At 39.2% G+C, this 27,828-nt stretch overlaps 1 long non-coding RNA gene across 1 annotated transcript; it reads left to right on the top strand.

The window, feature by feature from the left end:
• Positions 1 to 27,828, top strand: LOC132072906 (uncharacterized). Its single transcript, XR_009418431.1, has 4 exons — positions 1 to 56; positions 26,021 to 26,108; positions 26,557 to 26,678; positions 27,538 to 27,828. It is a non-coding gene; the product is annotated as an uncharacterized LOC132072906 (long non-coding RNA).

Raw genomic sequence — 27,828 nt, 5'->3', positions numbered from 1 at the left:
CAAGGACCAGGAACTGTCAGTGCTCAGAGGTGGTGCCTGCAAGAAACACTGAGGAGGTATGGAACTCTGGTGATATGGAACTTTTGCAATGTACTGATAATAGAACCCTTGATATATAATGACAACAAATGGTGACTCCAACATGATTCAGGATAAAAGACTTGACTATGTGACCCTGTGGATTCGGGACTAAACTATATGACTCCATGGTTTTGGGATGACCCCGTGGATTTGGGGAAACAGGATCTGATCATATAACCCCGTGAACTCATGGATAAGGACTTGACTACTAAACTATTGGTAAAATATATCAATTACAGCTATTAGTGTTTGTTAAATATGAGTGTAAAAGATTTTGAAGAAAAGTACTTTGTAAACTGAGAAAAGCTGCAAAACTGAACTAACACTCAGAAATATATATTTGTACTGTAATATGTTGTCTGAACATTTGCAAAATTATTGGTTCTGAATGAAATATGTGACTATGTCATAATGTTAATTCATTTGAATATGTACTTCTAGAAATGCTGCAACTCTGTAATTAAAAGAAAAAGGTGGAATTGTAGGGGGATACAGTATGGGTAAATGAAGGTGGTACAGAATGTAATCTTATCCCCCAAAGAGTTGCAGCTGAACCAATTACTAAAGATCAGGAGCAGGCCTGATGTTAACAGGCCACCCCTGTGGCCAATAAGAGCAGTGGTATAAAAGAGTGGGTTGGTGGGATCTGGAGTCAGATGGCTGCTGCAAGGAGCAGGAACAGTCAGTGCTCAGAGGAGATGCCTACAAGAAACATCAAGGAGGTATGGAACTCTGGCAATATGGAATCCTTGCACTATAATGATAATAGAACTCTTGATATATAAGACAACAGATTTTAAGGTGAGTATGCAAATGGAGTAAGGTGAATAAAAAACACCCAAATTACTTTGAGCATTTTTGAGGTTAACTCTGCATCTTCAATGTAAGGAACATTATGAGAAAAGTGATTACTGTGATGCAGCACGTGGCTATATTCCTGTATCTCAATTTTGTTAAACAGTAGTGTGATATGATACTGTCAGGCCACTCATTGCTGGGTTTTACTTGGGACCCTGGGTGAGCACCTGAGCCTGCAGCAAGCTTTAGAGCCATGTGTGATGGTGTTCATAGGGGTTTTTGGATGAGGATCTGACTCCATGTTTCAGAAGGCTTGATTTATTATTTCATGACATATATTGCATTAAAACTATACTAAAAGAATAGGAGAAAGGATTTCCTCAACAGGCTAACTAAGAATAGAATAAGAAGGAATGACAACAAAGGCAGCTGTCTTGGACAGAGTCTGAGCCAGCTGACTGTGATTGGCCATTAATTAGAAACAACTGCATGAAACCAATCACAGATGCACCTGTTGCATTCCACAGCAGCAGATAATCAATGTTTGCATTTTGTTCCTGAGGCTTCTCAGGAGGAAAAATCCGAAGGAAAGGCTTTTTCATAAGAGGTGTCTGCCACAGCCATGGCTGCCTTGTAGCAGCTGCAATTCCTTTATGCACTCAGACTGACTTAATGCAGGGGCTTAGACAATTTTCTGGTGGCATTACGAATCCATAGGCTGTTCACATCAGGTGAAAACTACATAACTACTGAATCCTATTTGTGGGATTAACTCCTGATTTTTTTCTTCAATGGAAGAGGTTGGTGGTTTTTTTTAGTGTAGCTGAACCGTCTGTAGGACATACAGCCTTTTATATGCAGATTGCTATAATTATGCTTTGGAATAGCTTTGAATTCCCAGTGGCTTAAAGGAGAACATGAAAGGACAAATGGTAAGCTGAGCTGAAGGAAATGAAAGTGGCATGTACGTCCATCTAAAATTAGATGTAGGGGTGAACAGCTCTTCACACAGCCACACCACCTCTTGGAAACTTATAGAAGGATCTCTGCAGCTGCAGAGGAAAACTTGGGTGGCACAGGAGCATTGCCTGGGGACAGCTTATCAAACTATATTTTCCTTTTTTACTATCAAAAGGTGAACAGGGGCTGAGTAAGGCAAGAGAAGGAGACCTCCAGGGAAACTGCAATCCACCACTAATCCACATGTCCCAAAGTACCACATAGGCATACATATATTTTTGATCACTTTTAGGGATGGTGATTCCACTGCTTACCTGGGTGGACTGGAGAAATACCTGACCACCGTTTCAGTGAAGAACTTTGTCCTAATACCCAATCTAAACCTCTCCTGGAGCAACTGGAGGTCGTTTCCCATTGCCCTATAAGCCTTTGTTAAGGTGTGGGGTTTTATTTCCCCTGTAATCATGACAAGCTAAGACAGATGGAACATTTCCATCTGGAGAAGGGAAGGCTCTGGGGAGACCTTCCAGTACCTAAAGGAGTGGAGATGGGTTTTTTACAAGGGTATGTGATAGGACTGTGACCATGTTCACAGGGGTCTTAGGATGAGGGAAGAGATGAGGATCTGACTCCATGTTTCAGAAGGCTTGATTTATTATTTTATGATATATATTACATTAAAACTATACTGAAAGAATAGAAGAAAATATTTCATCAGAAGGCTGGCTAAGAATAGAATAGCAAAGAATGATAACAAAGGTTTGTGTCTCGGCTCTCTGTCCGAGCCAGCTGGGCTGTGATTGGTCGTTAATTACAAACATCCAACATGGGCCAATCACAGATGCACCTGTTGCATTCCACAGCAGCAGATAATCAATGTTTGCATTTTGTTCCTGAGGCCTCCCAGCTTCTCAGGAGGAAAAATCCTAAGGAAAGGATTTTCATAAAAGATATCTGTCCAATAGAACAAAGGGGAATGGCTTTAAACTGAAAGAGGGAAAATTTAGACTAACTATTAGGAAGAAATTCTTCAGCGTGATGATGATGAGACACCAGATCAGGTTGCCTAGAGAAGCTATGGATGTTTCAGCCCCAGGCTGGATGGGGCTTAAAGAAACCTGGTCTAGTGAATTCTTCTGTTGCCAGGGCATTGTGCTCGTGCACTGCAAAGGCTCCCTGTCCTTACATAAGCCTTAAAACCCCCCAAAAACCACCAAAACCCCACCAAGATGCCTCAAGGGAGCTGATGTAGGCTTGGAGCAGGATGGTATTTTGGAGCATTGCTGTGCATGCATTTCCCTTCAAATCAGTACCAAATATTGAACCTCAAAACTGGGGTACTGTTTTTGGTCGACAAAAGCCAGTCTCTGTTCTCTGCTTATTTTTAGTGTTATAAAACTGCTAAAAAAAAAATCAAAGCATAATAAATGATGAAATGAAGCTGAGCAGGAAACAACTGCTCTAAAGGTAATATTTTCAGAATTTTTAAGTTTTCTATGTATATTGATAAAAACTTTTTTTTTCTAAGGGTGAAGCAGTAAGAGATTTTCTTCAGCTAAAGGCAGGCTGAAGTCTAAGAATTTAAGAAACTTTCTCTGCCATGGTTGAGTGCTGGTGGTTGTGTAGAAGCTTTAGAAATATCCCCCTTTTTCATTCAATATCCACAGGAAGCCACTGCCTTGATCTAGCCAGTTTGAGGGCTGTAACAGAAAGCTTCACTTTCCTCAAGTGCTTGAAAATGGATTATCTCAGTTCAGAGGTTATAAAGAAACAGTGAGAAGACTGAACACGGGGATTGAGTTGTGCTATAGCCATATGTGTTTAAATGGTACTAATATTGAATTGTTTGTGGTTTGGAATGGTTTAGAGGTGGAACAGAAAATTGTGGTAGTTCTGGATGTTTGCGAATAGTGTAAATACCCTACAGATATTAAGATTGTTACTCTTGGGTGGATGAACCATTTAGAGCAGCTCTCTAAATGTTTTGACTACATGTCTGTAAAAGGGAAAAATTTATGTATTATAAATTATACAAATGCACTACTGTGCTGTTATGGACATCATAAAATGTACGCAAAAATAGAAAAGGCAAAAGATAAGGTAAAGAAGAAACAATCATATTAAAAAAAATTAAGTGCAAAAGAAATATTTTTGTGGACACAAGTGGATTGTCCCAGTGGCTTAAAGGAGAACATGAAAGGACAAATGGTAGGCTGAGCTGAAGGAAATGAAAGTGGTATGTATGAAAAAATGCCACTGACTTAGTTGTTTTACTTGCTCAACTATCAAGATGCTCTAACTCTCAGTGTGGTAGAAACAAGCAATGGCACAATTTGAAGTGCTTTTATGACTGTGCAGTTCATTGTCCTATTTCTAACATGCTCATGTCCTTCCCCTCTTCCTCTGTATTCAAATTCTTCACTAGATTATCATCTTTGTGTGGTCATAAATGTCTTAATTCAAGTTCACTGGCCGTGCGAACTGAGTTTTCTTGGAAATACTCAATGAACCTAGTTCCACCCTTTGCTATGATCTTATCTTCTAGAATTCTGAAAGGCAAAACAAGTTTTAATGAAGTTTTTATACTGCAGAAATAGCTGAAGTCTTGCGTATTTGAAGTTTTTTGAAGGGATCTTGAGATCAAGACCTATTAATTTCTGGGAAACTGGACACAAGTTGGTGTACTGAAGTTCAGGCTTAGGTTCTACTTTCATTTATAGATGCTATTTCTTTTCCCTGCTTCTAGCTGTTCTTTTGCAGTGAAAAAAGTTATAAGAAGACCAGTATGACCAATGCATCTTCTTCCCCATAACCAGCACATTTCTGGCACTGGGAAGAGAGAGGGAGCTAAGTGAGGAGTATGATTTCTCTGATAAGATCTCATGTCTTGGAATTACTTGGTTTTATTCTTGCTTTTAGTCAAGGAAGTTATTTTTTACAAGTTTTTCCTTGGGTTAACACTTTAGAAAATCCTCATGGAAATGAGAAGGAAATAGGTTGTGTGTTTTCATTATGAAAGTGAATCGTTGCTCCCAGCAGGAGTGTAGTGGCTTCACTCACACTATCAAATGAAAGATGAGTAATGAGAAAAGGAGTATTTCCATGTTCAGCAACCCATTGGGTTCTATAACCTCACAAAACCCAGCTGGTGTGGTCCGGGTGGGCTTTAGAGGGCTGAAATCGGAAGGGAAGGCACTGCATGCCCACTCTAACACAGTGCAGGGATCCTTGAGTCCTGCTCGGCTGTCCCCAGCATGAAATCCTGCCCTCCGTGAGCAGTTTTCCTCCTTGGTCCCCAAAATAGGTGCAAACCCAGAAAAAGAGATGCAAATGGTTCTGTGGTTGCTGTTTTGCTTCTGGGACCTGAACTGGTGTTTTTGCTGGACAGTGTGCTGTGCTGACTGTTTTTTATTGACCCTGTTTGAGATCTTTCAGCTGATTTGTACAGACTGATGCCTGCAGACTCTGTGGTTCCTGACAGCTTCTGCTTAGTGCAATAAGCAAAAGTCTTATGTAGTATGTAGAGCTTGTTAAAAACTGGATTCCAGAGTGGAATTCCTGAACAGCAGACCTTGCCAGTCAACTGGCAGGAAATGCTGACTGAAAAGAGGATATACGGGTGTTTATTTTTTATTTATAAAATATTTATAATATATATAATATATACAATATGTATTTATATATTTAATTTAAATATTTATATATAAATATATACATTATATTATATTACACAGGGAAGTAAAGGTTCTGATTTAGATAATTGTCATGCAAACTGGCAGTGAGTTCAGGTGAAATTTCAAGGAACAGGTTTGTTGCTTAGCATCTGGAGTAGTGCAGTCAGAGTGCATGACAAATATATTGCTGATCAGGCAAGCTGAATGTAGTAATAAATATATGTAATATTAAATTTATGTAATATTAAGTCATATTAGGGAAGGGAAATTGTATTTGATATCCTCGGTGCTGCTGCACTCTTGGACATATTTTACTTTCCGTGGCAAAGAAGGAGGGGGAATATCTCCTTTCCTGGTGTTCTCAGGCTGAGGAGGGCTCTGGAGGATGAAGTGATGTGGTGAGGCAATGAGAAAGGAAGAAAATGAGAATGTTGCTGGCCAAGCCCAGCTGCAGCAGGGGACACAGACTTTAAAGACCTAAGAGAGGTTTGTCTGATGGCTGCTCAACTTGAGAATGTGCTGAAAGCTGTTGGGCTGCTGATCAGGACTCTGAGAGACCCCCTACCCCTATTTCAGAGATCTGAGTAGAGGGAGAGAAATATTTCTCGTTCTTATTCTGATACCCCCCCTGTTCTTTTTTTTTTTTTTTTTTTTTTTTTCTTGGTTATTTTTTTTAGTTTTGGGTGGGGTTTTTTTTTTAAGTTTTAGGTGGGTTTTTTGGTTTTTTTTTCTGCTTATGTATTGCTTTACAAAAGGACATCTGGATGCATTCTGAGACAATACTGCTCTAGACTGTGAGCCTCTTCTCTTGGAAGAGGCATAAAAGGATTAGGCAGCCACCCTTCCAAGTTTTGTTGAGTTCAAATCTTGGTATGATAATGGATTTTTTTGTTTCAACCTGTTCTTTTTCTTTTAACGTGGAGCAGAAATTTGATTTGAGGAATTGGCGATTATCTCTGTCAATAGCAAAGATGCTTTCTTGGAAATTTAAGTTACCGATACATAACCATTTATTTTTTGTTATGTAGGCAATTTTGTGTCTTTTGATGCGTCAAAGTCTTGGTTTTCTTTATTTAAGAAAAAGTCCACTTCAAAATTGCTTACAGATTTGGTTTTTTTGTTCATAAAGGTTAAGGTCTCTGAACTTTTCTGATGAAAATAACCTTACTTAATTTGAAAGAAATTGCATTTCATACTGCTGTCTGTAAGGCACCTCGTTATTGTTGCTGCATACAGTAAAACTGCTTCTTATAAGTCTTTTTCTGTAAAAATGCCTTTAATCTTGCTGGGGAGGAAGTTATTTTCCCTAGTGCCTGCTTCTTGCTTAATATCTGTCTTCCTTCACTCCATTCAGGAGCTGAGATGTAGGCAAACAAGCCTGCCATTGGAAGATTCAAAAAGTGGTTTAATTATTGTGGGCCTTCTCACTGCTGAGACTACTTTATATTTATATTTTGGGGATGCCACACTCTTGGGTGTGTGGGCTGGTATGTTGCATCTTCCTCACCAGTGATTTATTTCTTTGAAAAATCAGTGTTTGAGAGCTGACTGTGTAGATATGAAGATGTCAAGACTGAAGCTCTTAATTCTTTGCCCTCTTGCAACAAAATATGAACAGGTGGGCTGGTAGGTCCCTCTTGCAGGGTGATGTCTCCAATAGGCTCAAGCCCAGGGTTTGCAGATACTTCATTTTAAAATAATTTTCTCATGATAATTAACTTCAAATGCACCCTAGGCTTAGGATGCTGACCTGTAGCACATGGTGTGCTGCTCATCCCTTGAACCTTTTCCCATTTCTTACAGATCCTGCAGGAAAAATGGTTAAGGGTTGGATTTGGATGACAGAAGTGAAACCCTGGTAATTTTACTATTAGACTGATTTTTGTAGGCAGCAGAATCAGATATAAAACTCTTCAGCTATCTCTATCTGTGATGGTGTTCACAGGGGTCTCAGGTTGAGGGAAGAGATGAGGATCTGACTCCATGTTTCAGAAGGCTTGATTTATTTTATGATATATATATTACATTAAAACTATACTAAAAGAATAGAAGAAAGCCAGCCTTCTGATAAAAATCCTAAGAATAGAATAGGAAGGAATGATAACAAAGGCTTGACACAGCAGGACTTTGATTGGCCATTAATGACAAACATCCAACATGGGCCAATCCCAGATGCACCTGTTGCATTCCACAGCAGCAGATAATCAATGTTTGCATTTTGTTCCTGAGGCCTCCCAGCTTCTCAGGAGGAACAATCTCAAGGAAAGGATTTTCCATAAAAGATGTCTGTGATGCCTATCCATTCTGATCTTTTCTTACTGTTTTTTAGCAACATTAAACTTAGATCTGAGGTCTGGGATCCCTTTCATCTCTCCTCTGCTCATTTGCTTTTGACAAACCATCCTTCCTTTCACTTTGACTCATGAGACTGGATTATCTTTGACATGAGAGCTGTGTCTCTAGTGAGAGGCAGGAGTGGTGAGGCAGGTTCATGCACCCACTGATCCACAAACCAGCATTTCCCTTGAAATACAACTGCATGGATTAACCAGGTGTCCTCTGTGGGCATACAGGGTTGTGGGATGCCTACAGCTTCCTTAGCTCCACCCTTTTCTATATTGGGATCAACCAGTTTTGTTGATTTTGCTGTCTCAGGAGATAAACTGTGGTTTATTCCCAGATCCTGGGAATGAACGTGAAAGAATTTACATCCCTTTGCAGATGAGAGTTACAGGATTTAGCATGTTTTTTCCACTGTTCTCTGAAGAAATCAGACTGATATGCTGCTTAAGAAATTAGGTTCCATGCTAAGGATTGTACAGCACTCAGAACAATAGAGAGGACAGAATTCCAGGTGGTGTTGTGAGCATTCCTCAGCACACTGACCCTAAATTTGCTTGGAGCCTCAGAACCACTTTTTGCTTCTCACCTAGAAAATATGGACTTACATATGTCTGTCAGTCCCTGGGACAGGCAGAACCTGGTTTAAAGCCCTCTCCATCAGTCCCAATAATTCATGGTCTAGAATCCTTTTGCCCTTGTTAGGCAGATGGAGCCAGCTGATTCTAGCAGTGCCAAAAAAAAAATTGCCCCCATGATCCAAAAAACCCAAATTTCCACTGAAGACACCAGCTGTTCATTGATAGTGTGGGTTCTCCTGCTCCTTTCATCATTCTTCCCTGCTGCTGAAGGGACTGAGCAGAGCCTGTGTGGAGATCCTGTTCCACCAACCAATTAACCCAGAGCCTTGAAGGACTTCTTAATTACCCTGGTGCCCTTCTGATCAACCTCAACACTGCCAGCCAAGAGCACATAATAATAAAGGGGCTAATTATATTATTATAGTAATATATCAATATTTTATCAATATATTATCACAGAATCACAGAATTTTCAAGACTGGAAGAGACCTATAAGATCATCTAGTCCAGCCGATGTTCTAACTGTTCAGCTAGATCATGGCAGCAAGTGCCACATCCAGTCTTTTTTTAAATTCTTCAAGGGATGATGCCTCTACCACCTCACTGGGTAAATGATTCCAGTTTCTGACCACTCTTTCTGTGAAGTATTTCCTTCTTACTTCTAACTTACATCTAGCTTGACGCAACTTGAGACTGTGTCCTCTTGTTCTATCCGTTGTCGCCCGGAGAAAGAGGCCGACCCCCAGCTCACTACAGCCACCCTTCAGGAAGTTGTAGAGAGTGATGAGGTCACCCCTTAGTCTCCTTTTCTCCAGGCTGAACAACCCCAGCTCCCTCAGTCGCTCTTCATATGGCTTGTGTTCCAAGCCCCTTATTAGTTTTGTTGCTCTCCTCTGGACACGCTCAAGTAACTCAACGTCCCTCTTAAAGTGAGGGGCCCAGAACTGGATACAGTACTCCAAGTGAGGCCTCACCAGTGCCGAGTACAGGGGAAGAATGACCTCTCTGTTCCTGCTGGCCATACCATTTCTGATACTGGCCAGGATGGCATTGGCCCTCTTGGCTACCTGGGCACATTGCTGGCTCATATTCAATCGACTGTCAACCAGCACCCCCAGGTCCCTTTCCACCTGGGCACTATCCAGCCACTCCATCCCCAGCTTGTATCGGTACAGGGGATTATTATGGCCGAAGTGCAATACTCGGCACTTGGACTTATTGAAGTTCATCCCATTTGATTCTGTCCATTTGTCCAGCCGTTCCAAGTCTCTCTGGAGAGCCCTACACCCCTCTAGTTGATCTACACTCATACCCAATTTGGTATCATCAGCGAAACTACTAATAAAAGACTCTAAGCCCTCATCCATATCGTCAATAAAAATATTGAACAAAACTGGTCCCAACACAGAACCCTGAGGGACACCACTGGTGACTGGTCGCCAGCTGGATGTGACACCATTCACCAGCACTCTTTGGGCCCGGCCATCCAGCCAGTTTTGAATCCAGCAAAGGGTATTCCTATCCAGACCACGGCCAGCTAGCTTGTGTAGGAGTATGACAACAATGGTATTATATTTATTATATTATAGCTAGGAGAGAGATGGAGGAAGATTGTTAGTCTAGATAGGGAAGTTGATTCTGGTTCTTCCTGCATTGCTTAGTGAAGAGAATAAGCATTCAGAGAATATATATAGTATTTATACAGTTAAGCGTGCGTTATTTTGCAAATATATATTATATAAAGAATATGTGACCCATCTGCCTGTGGGTCACTTACCTTCTTTAATTCCAAGAGCAAGGAGGACTGCAAAAGCCCATCCAGGAACAAGATGTTTGAGTGACCTGATACATTACTTCTGCTTAGGTTAATGGTGGTAATTTGAAGAGTTAATTTATAATTATTTTTTAATGCTACATATTCTTGTTGGATTCTGTTTACTATGATAAAATATATTAATTTATTTTTAAACAAAAATTTCTTCACTGTATTTCAGACTGACTTGAAGGGAGATGTGCAGAAAACATGAAAGCTAACCAGAGGAGTGCTAGAGTCTTTTTCATGGCTTTCATTACATACCTGATGAAAAATTAGGAGATAACTCTACTTTTTCTGATGCTTTATCAGCTGGGTTATAATTAATGAAGAGAGGAGGGAACTAGACCTGCTGATGTTCTTTTAAGGATGGAAAAAGTGGTAAGCTTCATTCCCTGCAGTTTTTGACCTTTACTGGAATAACTAGAGTTTTTAGTAGTAGTTAGTAACTCTAGAGTACTTGCAAAATACCAATCAGGAAAGAGAAGAAAGCAACAAGAATAACCTGTGTTATTCAATAGGATCATGTGAACTTTCAGAATGTATTTGCAAATATGGCAATAAAATGTTTTAAGGAAAAAAATTCTTATTCACAGTTCATTCTGAACTCTGTAGACATCTGAAGAAACTGATCCAAAGTATAACACTACTTTGTACATTGAATTTGAAGTTCAGTCTTTAATTTGTGGTATAACTTTGGGTTATATAATTGCTTTGAAATAAGACTTAGCTGAAAATTATTTGAGCTGCATCAGTTGTGAGGAGCAAAAGAGGTGACTTATCTCTGAAAAGTATGAAGGACACATAGTGGAGCAAAGAAGGCGCTGATGTACTCAGAACAAATATGTATATATCTGACATTACAGAATGGTTGTAGGAGGAGAAGTGTTGGGAATTTATTTACATAACCATAAAACCACTTCCTATCCCAGAAGATGTGCTGGACTGGGGAAAGTTGCAAGCTATTTAATATGACGGAACAAAAATCTAACTGCTGCTGGAAACAGGAGGTGGAAACACAGAATGGACGGGTGATATTTAATGAACAGTAGCTGTGTACTATTGAACATCAGAAAAGGATCTATATAGCCAGATTAAAGACAGATGACCTTTTTAGAATTTAGTTAACCTTTTGGTCACTTTTGAGAGTTATCACTTAGGAAGATAAAGGTCAAGCTGGAGCTTGGTCTTCATATATTATATTATTTTTTTCCTGTGATGAAAGTTATGCCTCTCTGTTCTGCTTTCTTAGGGAGCTGTAGAAGGAGTTCAGTTTAACCAGAATAGTGTGTGGAATGCTTTTATATTTTCTTAATCCTTGTCGAATTGATTTTTGAAGAGGGAATCCTTTATACTAAATGAATGGTCCTTGATCTTTAATCTTTTCAGTGTCTTCCTGTTAGTGTAAAAAAAAAAAAAAAAGTTGTGAAAGAGATCAATGTTTATTATAAATTGATGCATTATTTCAAAAATAACTGCTCAAAATGGCATCAACTAATCTTTGGATGGGAAGAAAGACAAAACTACTGTGCTCATTAATTCAAGAATAAACCTCAGCAATTTATTAATCTATGGATTAATCTATGGATTAATGGGTGTACATACTCCTAACTGTTTGTGAACATGGCACACTAATTTATAGCTGCTCCAAAGAAGTCCATGGTTAGGCCTTTACTAGGAAATCCGTCTAACAGTTGCTGGTTCTCTGACAGGTTATTGGATTGGTGTCCTGTGATGCTTTTTTGGTTGCTTTTTTGGTGCATTTATTAATTTTTTTTTATTATTTACATGTTATAGTCCAACATTCATGTGAGATTGCAGGCTTGCTTCAAACAGCTATTTGACTAGTTTCAGCATTTAGGTTGCTGATAGAGGTGGGCAGAACATTTTCTGAATTTTTTATGCTATTCACATCTATCCTTTTTTTAGCTGGCATAGGATCAAAATGAGGTGAAATTTTGTATCACACAGGAAACAGATGCATCTATATCTAGGTATCCAATTCTTGGTGGTTTCTATGGATGTTGAGTAGTTCCCTAGAGAGTAGAATTGATGCACAGGGAAGGGGGTCAGTGGGTGAGAGATACTGAGGTGATACTTCTGCTTTTCCTTCTGCCTCTCATGAGAGCAGAAGAGACTGTCAGTAGTTTTGAACACAAAGACTAAAATGTGTAGAAAATAAAGAATTGTTCCCTAAGTGCAAATAATGAAATACCTGGCAATGACCAGTTTTTGGTTTTTTTCCTAAAACTTTAACATATGCAGTCATCAAATATGTCGCATGCTAACGTTAGTTTTAATGAATGTTTTATGGAGAATTTGAACTGAATAGGAAAAAATAACTCTTCCACCAACCCTCCTGGAAGCCTCCTGTAGGCTGTGGAATTGTGTTGCACAAGAACTGGCCAAGTGGAAGTGTTTCTAGGCCATCTTTTAGAACCATTAGTGTTGGAAAGGACCTCCAAGATCATGGAGTCCAGCCTTTGATGAAGCACCACCTTGTCAGCTAAACCACAGCACTGAGAGCAACATCCAGCTCTGTCGCAGGCATCTTCTCATGCAAATCCTTCCCTTAGGGCTTTTCCTCCTGAGAGGCCTCAGGAACAAAATGCAAACATTGATTATCTGCTGCTGTGGAATGCAACAAGTGCATCTGATTGGCCCATGTTGGATGTTTGTAATTAATGGCCAATCACAGCCCAGCTGGCTCAGACAGAGGCAGCTGCCTTTTGTTATCATTTCTTTCTTTTCTATTCTTAGCTTAGCTAGCCTTCTGAGAACTTTTCTTCTATTCTTTTTTGTGTAGTTTTATAGATATATATCATAAAATAATAAATCAAGCCTTCTGAAACATGGAGTCAGATCCTCGTCTCTTCCCTCATCCTAAGACCCCTGTGAACACCGACACACAGCTGTTTCTTGAACACTTCTGGGGGTGGTGATTTTACTGTCAGAGCAGCCCATTCCAATGCTTAACCACCCTTTCCACGAAGAAATTCCTCCTGATATCCAACCCTGGTGCAGCTTGAGGCCATTTCCTCTCATCCTGCTGTTTATTACCAGGGAGAAGAGGCTGATCCCCACTTTACAACAGCCTCCTCTCAGGGGGTTGTAGAGAGCAAAAAGGTCTCCCCTGAGCCTCCTTTACTCCAGGTTAAACCACTCATTGAGCTCAGCTGCTCCTCACAGGACTTACCTTCCACACCCTTCACCAGCTCTGTTGCTCTCTCTGGATAGGCTCCAGCACCTCAATTTCTTTCTTCAAGTGAGGGCCAGTCACTGCCTTGCTTCTGCTGGCCAGACCATTTTTGATACAAGCCAGGATGCCACTGGCCTTCTTGGCCCCTGGGCACACCTGGCTCATGATGATTCTGCTGGAGGTACCTATTTCTCTCCCTTTGCCCTGGGTAAATCTCCTCTTCAGCTTCTTTATGCTATGTGCAATTGTGCAAGTTGCTGCTCTATCTCCCCGAGTTTTCAGATAGCAAACTAATCTACTTAATCCTCTTCCAAAGAAGATTTTCCCGTGTCTTTGATTATCCTCACAACAACATTTTGCATATTTTCTACTTTTTTGATCGTTCTGAAATGGGATTAATAGGATTGTATGCAGTGTGGGTTCATAAATGGTCCGTAGGAGGAATGGTGTGACTGTGTTCACAGGGGTGAGGGAAGAGATGAGGATCTGACTCCATGTTTCAGAAGGCTTGATTTACTATTTTATCATATATATTATACTAAAAGTATACTAGAAGAATACAAGAGAGAATTTCACCAGAAGGCTGGCTAAGAATAGAATAGCAAAGAATGATAACAAAGGTTTGTGGCTCGGCTCTCTGTCCGAGCCAGCTGGGCTGTGACTGGCCATTAATTACAAACATCCAACATGGGCCAGTCACAGATGCACCTGTTGCATTCCACAGCAGCAGATAATCAATGTTTGCATTTTGTTCCAGAGGCCTCCCAGCTTCTCAGGAGGAAAAATCCTAAGGAAAGGCTTCTCCATAAAAGGATGTCTGAGACAGAATGGCTTGTTGTTTTTTGGTTTACTGTTCCTTTCCTGATAATCTCAAACCTTTTATTTGCCTGCTTTTGAATAGTGAGCTAATTCCAGTATTTTTTGGAGTGGTAACTCTCTCCTTAATTTGTTTTTGTGATGCAAAAATAATTTTTTCCTCCTCAATGCACATTTTTGCATTTGTCTTCATCTTTACTCATCTGCTTAAGGTACTCTCCAACCTGTCACAGTAATCCTTAGCTCTTAAACTATGAACTCCATATCCTCTTGTCTTTTCTCTTTGTGCATCATCTTCTCTCTGCCCCATCTTGGTCACTTGAGTGCACTGAGCAGTGAAGAACCATATATATGTTTCAAGGACTAACTTAGCAACTGCTTTGAAAGGGCAATTTACTTTTTCATTAATAAGTGATCAAAAGATAGGAAATGAAGGGTGGGATCTTCTCTCATCTAATTATAACTCAGTTTCTTTAGGAGTCTTTAATGAGGATTTGTGACAAAAGCCTCTAGGAAACATGAGTATACTTTATTGACAAGATTATCCCTGCGTTCCATGACCCCTTTGAAGGGCTTCAGCTTGAACTGAGAACTGATTTCTTATCCCAAACACATCAGTCTTCTTTCCTTGGTTTGTGTTCATGTCTGCTAATAATTTTTTTTTTTTTTTTGAGTGGGCTTTCCTTTTTACTTTGCACACAAGGAATGGATTAAAATTTACTGTTCTCTTGAAACCAGTTTTAAAGATTGTTACATGGCAAACAGACACGAATCATCTTCTGTGTGTGCTCTGCAGGTGACAAGTTGCAGGATGCAGTTGTTCAGCACTGCCGTATTCAGATTCCCTCAGGACCGTTTGGATGAGCAGCTGAGTGGCTGTCTGTCATTTGTCTTTTATGCACATTTTGTGGATTTGTTCTATGATGTTTTCTGCTGATAACTGGGTCAGGTGTTGGGATTCAGCTGTGAAATAGCAGTGTTGGCAAGGCAGTGGGGGTGCGAGTGAATGGCTCTGAGGGCTCTGCTGCCATAGCCTGCTTGCTGTGGTTAACATAATTTCTTCCTCTGTGGATATTAAAATACAGACAGGAAGAGATCTTGTGAATCTTGGACAGCTTTGGCTAGATTTAAATGAATGAGAAAATGAATGAGGTTTCTTACACAGGGCAGGGTTTTCTCCTCTTGGCTGCTCTGGCTGTGTGAAGTGATGTGAACCAACAGGGAGGGACGCACAGAACAAACTGGGAGGAGCTGAGAACCTCATGTGCATGCTTGAAGCATATCAATGTGCCTTTTGTCCTTTTTGTTTATTTTTGGTTTCATTCTAATCGGATTCCATGGGCTGGCTATCTGCTTGACAGGAGTACAAGGGGTGCTTTGATTTAGCTTGCCCCAAAAGGAGCCCAGAGTCCACACCACTGTGCAAACTGAAGCACAGTAAAAATCTGTGCTTGAAAGTTTTTTAAAGAGGGTTTCCAACCTGCTGATCCCTAAATGTTGGAGTTCCTGGTGTTCTGATGGATGCTGTTCAAGGTCTGCTTCAGTCATTGGCGAGGCAGGACAGACTGACTCTGGGATCAGCTCCAATCAGAGAATGGCTCTAATAATGCCAAAATTGTGGGATTGATCCCTGCCTAGAACATTCACTTCAGAGTTAGAGGAGCCTTCTGGGTCCTTCCCAACTCAGTGTGTTCTGTGGAGGAGCTTTGAGGAATTTTTCAATAACTGTTTCTTCATGGATCTGTTCCTCTGGCGTGTGCAAAAGGATGGCTCAGACTCTGCTTTCCCATGTTATGGACACCAAAAGTGGGGTGAGGATTTTTTTGTCACAAAGCTGACACTGAAGTTCTAATTTAGACCTTACCTAAAGATCAATAAAAACTGGCTCACTGTAAGAGGAATTGTCCATTACAAAGCTTCTATTGACATGGAGTGAGCAGGGACTTCATATTGAAACTGTCTAGGCTGAAATTAAAAGCAGATTTAGCCAAGTAAGGGATGCCATAGTGGATATTTATGTTTTTATTTAAATGGTGTGTCCTTTTGATTCTACATAGTTGATTCTGTAGTTTTGGAATATAGTCTGTGTAGGCTTTAAGAAGCTTTTTTGATGTAGTTCAAAGAGACTCCTTTTACTCCTAAAAACCAAAAAAGTAAGAACCATTCAACTGATTACATCAGTTCCTTGTTACTTGCCTTTTTTCCCTTGGCTAGAAAAGCAATACAGTTATGAATTTCTCATAATATTGGAAAGGTCTGGAACAATTTGCATCAACTCTTCTTCAAAATTAGAAGAGAGGAGATGCACATAAATTACAGACTGTTGTGCCAGACTTCATATTGATGGAAATTAACTTTGACAAGTCTTTAGCTGCACAAAGCAGGGCTTACCACGGAAATTTGAGCAGACATTTAAATCTATAGCATGTTTTTGAGGTGCCACTCATACATATTGTTTTGTCTCTAAGTGTTTCTTGTTTGAACAAGAATAGGATGTGAAAATATCTCTAATAATTTTTGTCCCAATTCCTGCCTCTGGAGGTCTTTATGCTTTCTTAATTCTCTGTTATATATTATCTGTGTTTATTTGATGGCACAGTAAAAATAAAACATTGCCAAACATCTAGCCCATAAAATGAGATTGACCTCTTCTAACTGGAAGTCCAGCACAAAAAGTTATGTAAGTAAGTCGATGGTGACTTTTTCTGGAATAGCAATAAAAAACAAATGGGGTGCATTCTAAAGTGCTGACATAGAAGATTAAATGAAATAAATAGAACAAAATAAACCTTTCAATGGAATGCATGCTGATCATTGCATATTTAAATCCTGCATAAGTCAACACATGAAGAGATTTTATGAAATAAAATACTCTGTATCTTGTGGCTTGTAGAGATATGTGCAGCACTTAAAAGAGCAGAAATGCAAGCAGGGTGTTTTGTGTAAGATTAAAACAAAAAGCTTTCTAATATATAATGGCCACAAAGGCCTCCTGGCACAACCAGGATGCTGCTGGAACAAGTGGTTGAGCTCCATGTGTTGCTGCTGTTTTCCAAATACACTCAACCTCAGAACAGTACATATTATTTCTTGTGCCAGTGCAGTGTGCTCATAGACCTTTAACGGGGTAGGTGGATATTTAGTAATTAGCTGATAGCCTGTGTGAGGTAAGGAGATTTTCTTGGAAAGAAGCAATTTTAACTACAAAGGGTTGACATAGTGCTTGTAATAGTACACAGTGTTTTCCACACTTCCATACTACCTTGAAATGGGATTTAAGCACTTAATGAAAAAGAAAGTCTATCTAATTCTCTAATTGCATTTCGGTGTCACTAGCTTAAGTCACATTGCAAAGATTCAGAAATAACTTTTTTTAGTAGATATCTGGCAGTGCTGGTCTTAACAGGTTTTTCTCTGTTAATGTTGGTCTGAATTAGGAGTGTCTTTAAATAAAACATCTGCATCTTAATGAATGTTGAGGAGATTTATGCCCTTTATCTATCCTTTGACCTTAATCCTTATAACTCATCTGCGTGTCTAATCCAGAAATTCACATTAAGTCACTTATTCTGTCTTTCCCTTTTCTTTGGAGTTTGAGTGAAATAGGGTAAATAATGTATGATACAATTTTTCCTGTGTAGACAGTTCCTCTCCTCTTGCCCTGACTTTTTGCATCATCATTATCAGTTTAACACTTTATTAATAAAAAGACAGTCTAGTCTTTCCAAAAGAGAAGATATTATGGAGAATAATGGAAAAGTAAGGTAATTGAAACAGTTCGTATTACACTGGTTGGAAATTACATTAATTATGTTGGTGTAAGGCCCTTAAAAACTCACTTGACAGGACTCTTGAAAGGGCTTACAGCTTTTCATGTATTCTGTGTTAGACACGCAGGAGAAATACCAACTTAAAAAAGGAAAACCAACAAAAAACTTTACTGGCAAAGTTGAGAAAATCAGAGACTTGACAAAAGTTTAGAGCAGCATTCAATCAACATAAAGCACTTCAGGAGATATTAACTTTAGCCCACTCAATTCAGCAAACTCCAAGCTTATCCGTTTTCGAGTTACTCAAAACTCTGGGAAGAGTGAATTAGAAGAAGAAAGACAGAAAATATATAGAAAAGAACAAATATAGTGACATGAAAGGTTTTGAGACTGCAGTCTCTTCCAATGCTCCTGCTGGACTTGGCAGGAGCAAGGAATAGTTGTTTTTGTGAAACTTAGTTTTGAGTAAAATTATTTTTGAATCGAGGCTGTCAAATCTATTACTAAGCTTAACCTCTTGAATTGTCACTATTTGCAAACCAGCAGGTGGGATTTAGGTTAAACTGACTTCTATCAAAGAAATGTCACTGTTTATTAAAATTTCTTGGAAAACAAGATTCCCTAAATGTTTTAATTTATTGCTACAAGGATAAGCTTGCCTAAAACATTTTTCTACATGCTGAGAGATACATGGAATACTGCAAAAGAGATCATCAGCTGCCTTGTGACAGCAGTTGTTTCATTATCTGCCTCCTGATTCAAGCCTCCCCATGAAGCACTTCACTCAATGCTGTTACATCCTACAGTGTCAGATTCTGACTATGAAAGATGTGATTTGCATAAGCAAAAACTTAATTTAAAATTCTGCCTTGCACGGGGTCTCGGGGTAAGAGACTTTGCACTTTAAATTCTGACTGCTGCTCCTACCTGAAGGTATTGTGGGCCTAAAGCCTGCCAATTCCTGATGTGCACAGCTGTGAGCATGGGCAAGAGCTCCATGGAAGAGCAAGTACACAAATAAATTTGGCAGCCTGCATTGCTGGGTCCATGTATCTGTGAGGATCTGTCTCCATGAATGAGGTTCTGATGATTGAAGCTTGCTTTGCCCTTGAATTGGGGGTGTCTGGTGGGAAAGGGAGCTGGTGGATTTAATAGTAGGGTGCCACAGCTCAGCTGTGCCTCTTCTTGAGCTAGCAGAAATTATTTAGAAATTGTAGGAGTGATTTGGTGGCTAATTCTAACAGTATTAATCAAGACCAGTCATTCTAAAGATGTAGACAGCCATTCAGACTTTTCAAACATCATACGTTTTAACCAAAAAAATCTCAAACCCAAGTGCCCCCACAAACCCACACACTGAGGGCTGACTCCTATACCTTAAATTTTGTCAATGACTTTATAGTTTTCACCCTTGAACAAGAGCAGCTGCCAGTAACTTACTGTCACACTTGTCATTCTTCAGACACCCCCTTACTCCCTATGGGATGCTGCAGATGCAACAAGGTAGGCACGTAGTGTGGTTTCGCAGGCATTAAATCCAAGTCTGAGTGCCAAAAAGTCAGTCGAAGGTCAAACACATTCCCTCCTCAGCTGTCCTTTACACATTGCTCATCCAATGCCAGTCCTGGCATTTCTGAAGGTGTAATTCTTTGGTTTTGGAATGGGCAGTCCATGAAGGAGCTGGAAGTGTCTTTTGTTAGCTTTTTCTTGATCTCTAAGAGTATTTTATAAGACATCAGGATATATCACTGCAGCTGAGTTCCCAGGGCCCATTTCTGGGCTATGCCCAGTGTTTAAGTCTGAGATTGCACAGGTTTGGCTCTGCTGTAGATAAGATTTGTGGGGGCTTCGATGCCCTGTTTCCCAGACAGATTTATTTGTGGCAAATGGGAGACTAAGAGATTTTGAATCTGTGGGATAAAGAGGCCATGTGCAACTGAGTTAGAATTTGACTGCATAAAACACTTGGCTCAAACAAAGGAATTTGCACCTCAGGCTCTTCCAGCAATCAGCAGGATTGGATGTTGATACCATCAATTTCTATAGCTTTCCTTAGTCATTCTGTTATGTTTGTTTAATTATTTTATTAAAAAAACCCTAAAAAATATTTAAGATAGTAGTAATTTTAATTGAATAGTTTAGAAAATATATAAATAAGGGATAATTTGGTTTTAATAATAGTGCATAAGTAAAAGATACTGTGTGGTATGGAGGGTAGAGTTTTTGATTTTTGTTATTTTATGTATAAGCTTGCTAAGTAAAGATTTTTTTGTGTTATGTGCTAATGTTATTTTTTTCATTTTTGGTTTGTTTTTTTTTTGTTTTTATTATTGTTTTTATTACGCATGTGTTATTATTTGGTTTGGTGGTTGTACAAGTTTTTGGGGGTTGTTTTGGATGAAGACTTTTTTGTTTTTTTAATTTACTTTTGGGTTATACATGTGTATTAAGTTAGTATAATGTAAGTTAAGACTAATGTATTATTGTATTTATATATTAAGGTAACAATTTTTTTATAGTTAGTATTTTTTGGGATTGAATTAGGTTTTTGGTTATTTTTAGCAACTGTATCTTTAGGGTTTTTTGTGGTTTTTGAAAATATTAGCTGGGAAGGGGGGGTGGAGGTTTTTTTGGCATTACAGTTTTTTAATTATTTTATTATTTTTAAATATTAATTATTGTATTAGTATTGATTATTGTTTTAATTTTTATCAGCACGAATCATACTTATCACAATTCAAATCCTGATTTCATCTGCCATGATCTGGGAAGGGTAGAAGAAATTAAGCCTTGCTTAATTTAAGGATATCAAGAGAAGGCCTATGATTTTACCAGTTTGGGAAATATGCCTACCAAAACCTTTTCCATGTCTCCTTTACAGGAGTGCTTCTCTGCACCCAGGTCTCCAGAGATGTGGCTTGCTTTTTTGCACGCACAACCCTATTCTTGGCTTTATTTTTTTTTTAATTTTAATTGAAAATAAAATCCAGCTTGGCTATTAAAATCTCCCATTAATCGCAATAATATTTTTCTTTTTTGACTGCAATAGATAATTCTGTCTATGATTGCTAACTGGTGAAGCTTGGAGAATCCTGCTGGAGTGATTAGTGTTCCCCTTCCCACTTCATTGCTGTTGTCAATCCACTCTCCAAGGCATAGTGGAGAAATGTATATACTTCATTCTAAAGTATGGAGGATCATTTTAAATTATCAATTAAGGTGGCTTCATGTGAAGAAGCTGCAATCTGGAGTGATCATTTTTATTTTTTTCCCCTCTCTGGTAAGATAGGAAGCAGGGGGGGGTGTGTGGGAATTCAGGTTTGGCACCTGTAATCTACAGGGGTAAGATTTGCCAGAGTTTCACACTTGGGCAACAAAAACTTGTGTGGCACAAAGCCAAAACCTTGGAGTTTTTTAGTGGTTGTGTGCTGCTGCATGTAATCCATGCCTATTTGGTGTAAGAACTTCTCTTCCATAGGATGGCTGTGCCATACAGGTGTTAAAAGTTGTTGTCCCTTTAAAAGCTGTGTTAGGATTTACTGCAGCCTGAGTTAATTTTCCCTTTCTGCCAAACCCTTTTGCAGAATCCCAAGCAAGGCTCACACACAGCAAGTGAAGAGCCCCGTTTGTGCGTGGGTTTTTCTCGTAGCACAATTAGAGATAGGACCCCAAATGCTCAGGGGTCAGAACTGGACAAGTGTGTGGGCAAAAGCTTTTATCTCACCTGGCTCCTCTGTGTATTATCTACGACAGTGATTTATGTCTCCCCTTTCAATTTCTCAGGAGAAATGAGATGATTGTGGATGAGTTTTTTGAGTAAATACAAGAGTTACATTTCTACCAAGATGTGGGGTCCAGCAGTGCTCTCCTGGCTGGATCAGTACTTGGGGAGGCTGTGTGCTGTTTTTATATCAGTTACTGCAATCCTGCATCACATTATCCATTACTAAAGCAATTGATCTGAAAAAAAAAAATAAATAGCTGAGGCAGGGTTCTTATGGCTCATTAAGGGCTTAAATACATCTAAACTGGCATTTGATCCAAACTTGTATCTGTTCATGAATGAACACTGGATGCAGTCAGGATTTTGAGGACCTGATAGCAGCTCCTGACACACACACCCCCACACCACCTGGCATGTGTGTGTGCAGGTGGAAAAGAAAAAATTGATTGTCTTGCTAAGGAGTTACTTTGAAACTGGTTTTATTTTGTGGATCTCCAACCAGTGAGGTGAGTAAAACATATAAGAAATAAATACAAATTATAAATTATGTGCACTGTGAAGGTAATCTATATTTGATCTCTAATATACCATAAATGCAGAATGTAAAAAAAATTGGCAGTAACTGTATGGGCTCTCTGGTCTTCCACAGAGCTTGTTGAGGTGGTATAAAAGGGCACACTTCTCCATATTCAGAGTTTTCTAAAGATTTATTTTAAAGCATATTTGTAGCTCTAAAACAGCATAATTCAAACATTTTCAAATGGTGAATTTCTTGTGTTTTAATAGTACTCTGGTTGGGTTTATACTCTCAAAGATAGGAAGGAAAAAACCATTGGTTCATTCATTAAATTAGTTTTTTCAACTTTGGGGCACCTTGTTATTGCATGTGACTTTCTTTTCTAACCCTTAGACTGATGTTAGGCCTTCTGGTGATGGAAGGCATGGTTAGGTATAAAATATACTTACTGAAAGGTGGACTGTTTGTGGCAATATCTTCTCCAGCCTTACTATCCATCATTCCTGACCCTAATCTTTCCCATCTGAGACTGCTTCAGGCTCTGAAAGACAAAAAACCCAATGTTGATTAAACCTAAAATCTGTATATAATTCATTATTCGCTGTTTGCTTATGCTGGAAATAATTTTGTGCATAGATCTCCATGGCAAATCTTACATCCTTTATTGTTCATTTACTGCTCTACCAAGGTAAGTGCCTGCATTGGTTACTCTATATTTGCAGTTGGGATTTTAATAATTGAACAAGACTTTAAAAGAGTAACAACTCTTGAACAAAGAGAACATAACAATGGGAAACGCTTCTTTACAGAGCAGGACAGCAGTTTGATGCATAGCATTCTTCCCAGGAGACTGAAAGTCATGTCAAAGCTTTGGGTGATTTTTGAGCCTGGTTTGTTTTCTCTTCTATTAAAAGAGCTAGGCTAAGGCCTGTTGTAACCAAAGAGGGAAGTTGTGATATGGTTTTCACCTTGCAGAGAGGCAGACAGACACTGGCTAGAGTCTGTGTACAAATCACAAACAGGACAGGGCTGCTGTGGAACTGCCTTGAGCTGTTTCATTTTCCAGCATCACTCTCATTACATGGTTATGACAATGGGAAGATGCCACCAGCTCACATCCCAGGCAGCAGACCAAGAACTCAATATTTCAACTTACTTTATAAGTTTTTTGACCAATTATACAAAGCAAAAGCACATTGACAGTAGTTCTATCCAACCACTATAAGCACAGGTATCTGTGGTTAAAACAATGCTTGCTTATTTTGAATAAAATACCTGCTTGTAAGCCTTAAAACACAATGCACAGAGCTCCATTATTAAGCTTCAACCTTCCTAATATCTTGCTAGATAAACTTTTCTGTAGCTTAGAGAGTTATTCTAGACAAGTGTTAATACACAGACCATTGTTCTATTTGTCCTTGCTTTTCTACAGTTTAAATAATTTTTCTGCTGACCAATCTCATGGCTGCTGCTTAGCTCTGATCACAGTTCTGCTGTCTCTGGGGCCTGCCTTTTGCAGCTTTCCCAAAACCCTCTGATTTTGTGGATTCCCACAGCAGACTAAGTGCCATGAATTGCTGCAGCCTTAATTGTGAAATGCTGCTGTCATGACAAGGCCTCTTCATAGAGCAATGTTGTGCATAACTTTTGGGTCTGGTTGGAATAGACTGTGAAAAAAGGGAGATGGAAACAGGGTTTGGTCATATATTTATGAGCTAGAGGGTTTTTAGTTGCTCTGAGTTATTCATGCCGGAGTAGCAAAGCTGTTTGTGTGTACTGGATCACAGAGAGGGATTTGGGAACAGCAGAAATGATTAATCCTTGTGCGCTCTAAATCCCTTCCTGCAGAGGATGGGACTCAGTGTAAATGTCAGGAGTCAGATCTGGGGAGGGTGACACAGATATTGTGACACGGTGTATTGCCTTTCTTTAAACGCAACCTTGTGCTCAGATAACTGAGATTTCTCAGTGCCTCTGAGTCAGGCACCTGCATGTTTGCTGTGCTGGTGGAAAAGCCTTTTCACCCCAGCAATTCTGCAGTGCAACTCAGTCCTCTAGACCGCAAGGCAGTAAATTATGCTGTGGGGGAAATACCTCCATGCAAACTAACTCTTGAAGGGCAAGAACTGAGGTTTTTCATAACTTTTTGCACGTTATGAGTTATAACTGTAGCAGCCTGGAGTGATAACTGCAGCAGCAGTTCTTTCACTCAGTGTCTGGTTTGTTAAAGCACACACTGCAGCTGTGGCAGTGCAGGGCTCCGCTCTCTTCACCTGAGGCTACTCAAACCATCACCTCTCATGAGGATTTTGCCTGTGCCTGCTGTGAGATTCATGCTCTGGAGCTATTGTGCTCCAAATGAAACCTGGATTCCTTTGGGACAGCAGAGGCGAGGGTGGTTTGAGGCCTTTCCTGGAATATTATTGGACACATCCTGAAGCACTTTTCAATGTGAGATGTTTTGGGTTTTTTTTTTTTTTTTCCTGTGGGCTTTGGCTGTTCAGCTAGGAAGCCCTTTCTTTTTTCTACATCATTTTTTGTTTCAATATTTAGAAAGGGAAGAAAGGGCAGACTTTTCCTTTCTTCAAAAGGAAAGTTTGAGATGCAAGTTTGGTGTTTTCTCCTTGGTATTTGGCTTGGATACTAGCTTGGTACATGCAGCAATCTTTTATTATCAATAACAGTTACTGTTCTATGTAATGGTCCTATAATTAATTACACTACTTCAGCAAATCTTTTTAATTAGGCTTGCTCTTCACATGGTGTAACAAAACAAAAATAAAAGGCCTCTCACTGTGTTGCAGGCTTTCTACTGACTTGTTTGTGTGCTCTTTTGTGGGCAGATCAGAGGCAGCAAACAAAATAATGCTGGAAAGACACGATCTTGAACCAATGTTTGGTTAATAGAATTCCCTTGAGATATGGGCAAGGCTGTGGGACGTGTCTGATGGCCCAGCAGGGTTCATCAATGCGTCTCAGTGGGTAAATGTGTGTTTATTACAATTTTATGTTTGTCTGACAGCAGTTCCAGCTGCAAAGAGTAACAGAGTGCCTCTGAGGCTATGGCTTAGTGGTGTTCTTCTGGTTTTTAGATATGAGTGTTTTTTTCTGTTCTGTTTCAAGATAATATAGGAGCCCATGATGTGTGGGAGTTAACTTTTTTTTCTTATTTCTCTTCAGAATTAATTTAACTTTTTTTTCTTATTTCTCTTCAGAATTAATTTATATTGGATGTCTGAGGTCAATTTTAAATTGGATATCTGAAGTGAAAGGCACTTGAAATTGCTCTCTCAATTTAACAGCAACTTTTTTTGGTAATTCTTACCAGCATGCTTTGTTTAGATCTTGGTAAAACTTGGCCTTACTTGCTTTTTTTTGATGTATAGTGCAGCACAGAAAACAAAAAAATAATTGAAAAAGGTATAGTGTAGCATAGAAAAAATAAAAATGGTTTTAAACATGCTATACTTAAAATAGCTTAGTACTGGAAAACAGCTCTGTGCAGATTGTCATATTTTAGAAGTTTAAAAGAAAAAATGGTCCACTGTGACTACCCTTTTGTAGAAATATGATGGTTGTTAGCTTGGGAGATCTAACAACATAAAACCATGTATTTACTATTTTACCTTGGATTCAAAACAAAAAAGGTGCACATGCTCTACATGTGTGCTTTTAGCACAAACTCAAACGAGTTTGACAGAGGTGAAAGCCTGAACATGTAACGAAGGATCCTGGCACTCCATGCAGGTTTTCCTTTGGTGCCAGATGAGGAGAGAGGAATAAAAAGTCACCAAAAAGATGATGATAATCAGCTGCGTTCAGCTGTTCCTGTCAGGTATGGGCTGGTATGTTGTTGGTTTTAGAAGGAAATGCATGGGGAAGTAGGAAAGGAAGTTTTCTCTTACTCTAAAAGTACATTATGTGAAAGAAATTAAAATTAAAAAAACCTCAAGGTGGGATGCAAATTTGCAATGCGGATGTTTGGAAATAATTTTCGTGACTTAGTACAGAAAAATCATCACTTAAACATATTTTGATACGACTGTTTATCTGGAAAATATTTTAATGCTCTTAAAGGATAATTTACTTTAAAGGATAATTTACCTGTCAATTTTGCTACACTTTGTTGTGTTAATTAGTGGCTGTAAGGAAAATACTGAAGCACAGAAGGGAGGGAGGGGCATTAGAAAGTGGTATGTGATCTTCAGAAGTGTAGAAATAGGTTATTTCTGAAAAAATGTTAATACTTCAGAATTAGCATGTCTTTTACATGTTTGATTCAGTTTCTCAGAGAGCTGGATGCAGACAATCCTGACAGTCCCTCTTGGGACTGAGTCAAAGTGTGATTCTTCTGTGGCTGATCGAGGTGGTGCCGCGAGAGAAAGTTGCCTTACTTCAGATGAAGGTAAATCTTTTCACAACAATGGGAGTTCGATATTGTCACAGACATCTTCTATGAAAAATCCTTTCCCCTTAGGATTTTTCCTCCTGAGAAGCTGGGAGGCCTCAGGAACAAAATGCAAGCATTGATTATCTGCTGCTGTGGAATGCAACAGGTGCTATCTGTGATTGGCCCATGTTGGATGTTTGTAATTAATGGCCAATCACAGCCCAGCTGGCTCGGACAGAGAGCCGAGCCACAAACCTTTGTTGTCATTCTTTGCTATTCTATTCTTAGCCAGCCTTCTGCTGAAATACTTTCTTCTATTCTTTCAGTATAGTTTTAATGTAATATATATCATGAAATAATAAATCAAGCCTTCTGAAACATGGAGTTAGATCCTCATCTCTTCCCTCAAACAAGAACCCCTGTGAACACCATCACAGATATTTTTTTCAAATAAATCACTGCCATAAGCTCCTGGTTTTGCATGTCTCCTGTAAGACTTGAATATTTTAACAGAGTTTTAGTGTTCTGGCTGCACAAGAGCTTTTTCTGCCAGTCAAACACGTTGTGAGTGAAGCGCCGGTTTGCTCTTCCAGGAGACTGAAGAGCAACCAAGCTCAGTTGAATTCCTCTTGTATTACACTGATGATTCAGGTCCTTGGAAGATTGTCTTCTTGAATTAACATCTCAGTTTGTCACTCTGCCTTTGGGCAGAGGCTGTTTTGTAGGGAGAGCTAGAAAATGTGAGGTTTCTTTAATTTATTGTTTCCTTCTTTGGTGTCTGAATTTAAGAAAAAAGGCTGCATAAAAGGAATTGTTTTTTTCTGAAGTTTGGAAGCTTTTTCCTTCAGACATTCTGGTTTTTGTTGTTCTTCAGAGCATGTTGGATACCTACAAGAGTTCCAGGAGGAGTTCAGAAGAGAACTTGGATTTGTTTTCACTTGTTCTGTTTGCCCACCAATGCTGCACAAATAGCATACTGCTGACCTGATTCTAAAACCCCTACTTCTTTCATTCATCATTAGAGAGAGGGAAGATTAATTCTTGTATTTTTCTTTAATATTAGTTTTTCATATGCAAATTTTCATATTGAAATTTATGCTTTGATTTATTTTGCTGTTTAAAAATTCACTTTTTTTTGTTTTCAGAAAAGAAAATAAAGGAGTCG

Source organism: Ammospiza nelsoni, chromosome 4 (genome assembly GCF_027579445.1).
Source record: "Ammospiza nelsoni isolate bAmmNel1 chromosome 4, bAmmNel1.pri, whole genome shotgun sequence".
Classification (NCBI taxonomy): domain Eukaryota; kingdom Metazoa; phylum Chordata; class Aves; order Passeriformes; family Passerellidae; genus Ammospiza; species Ammospiza nelsoni.
This window is presented reverse-complemented; position numbering and strand designations above follow the sequence as displayed.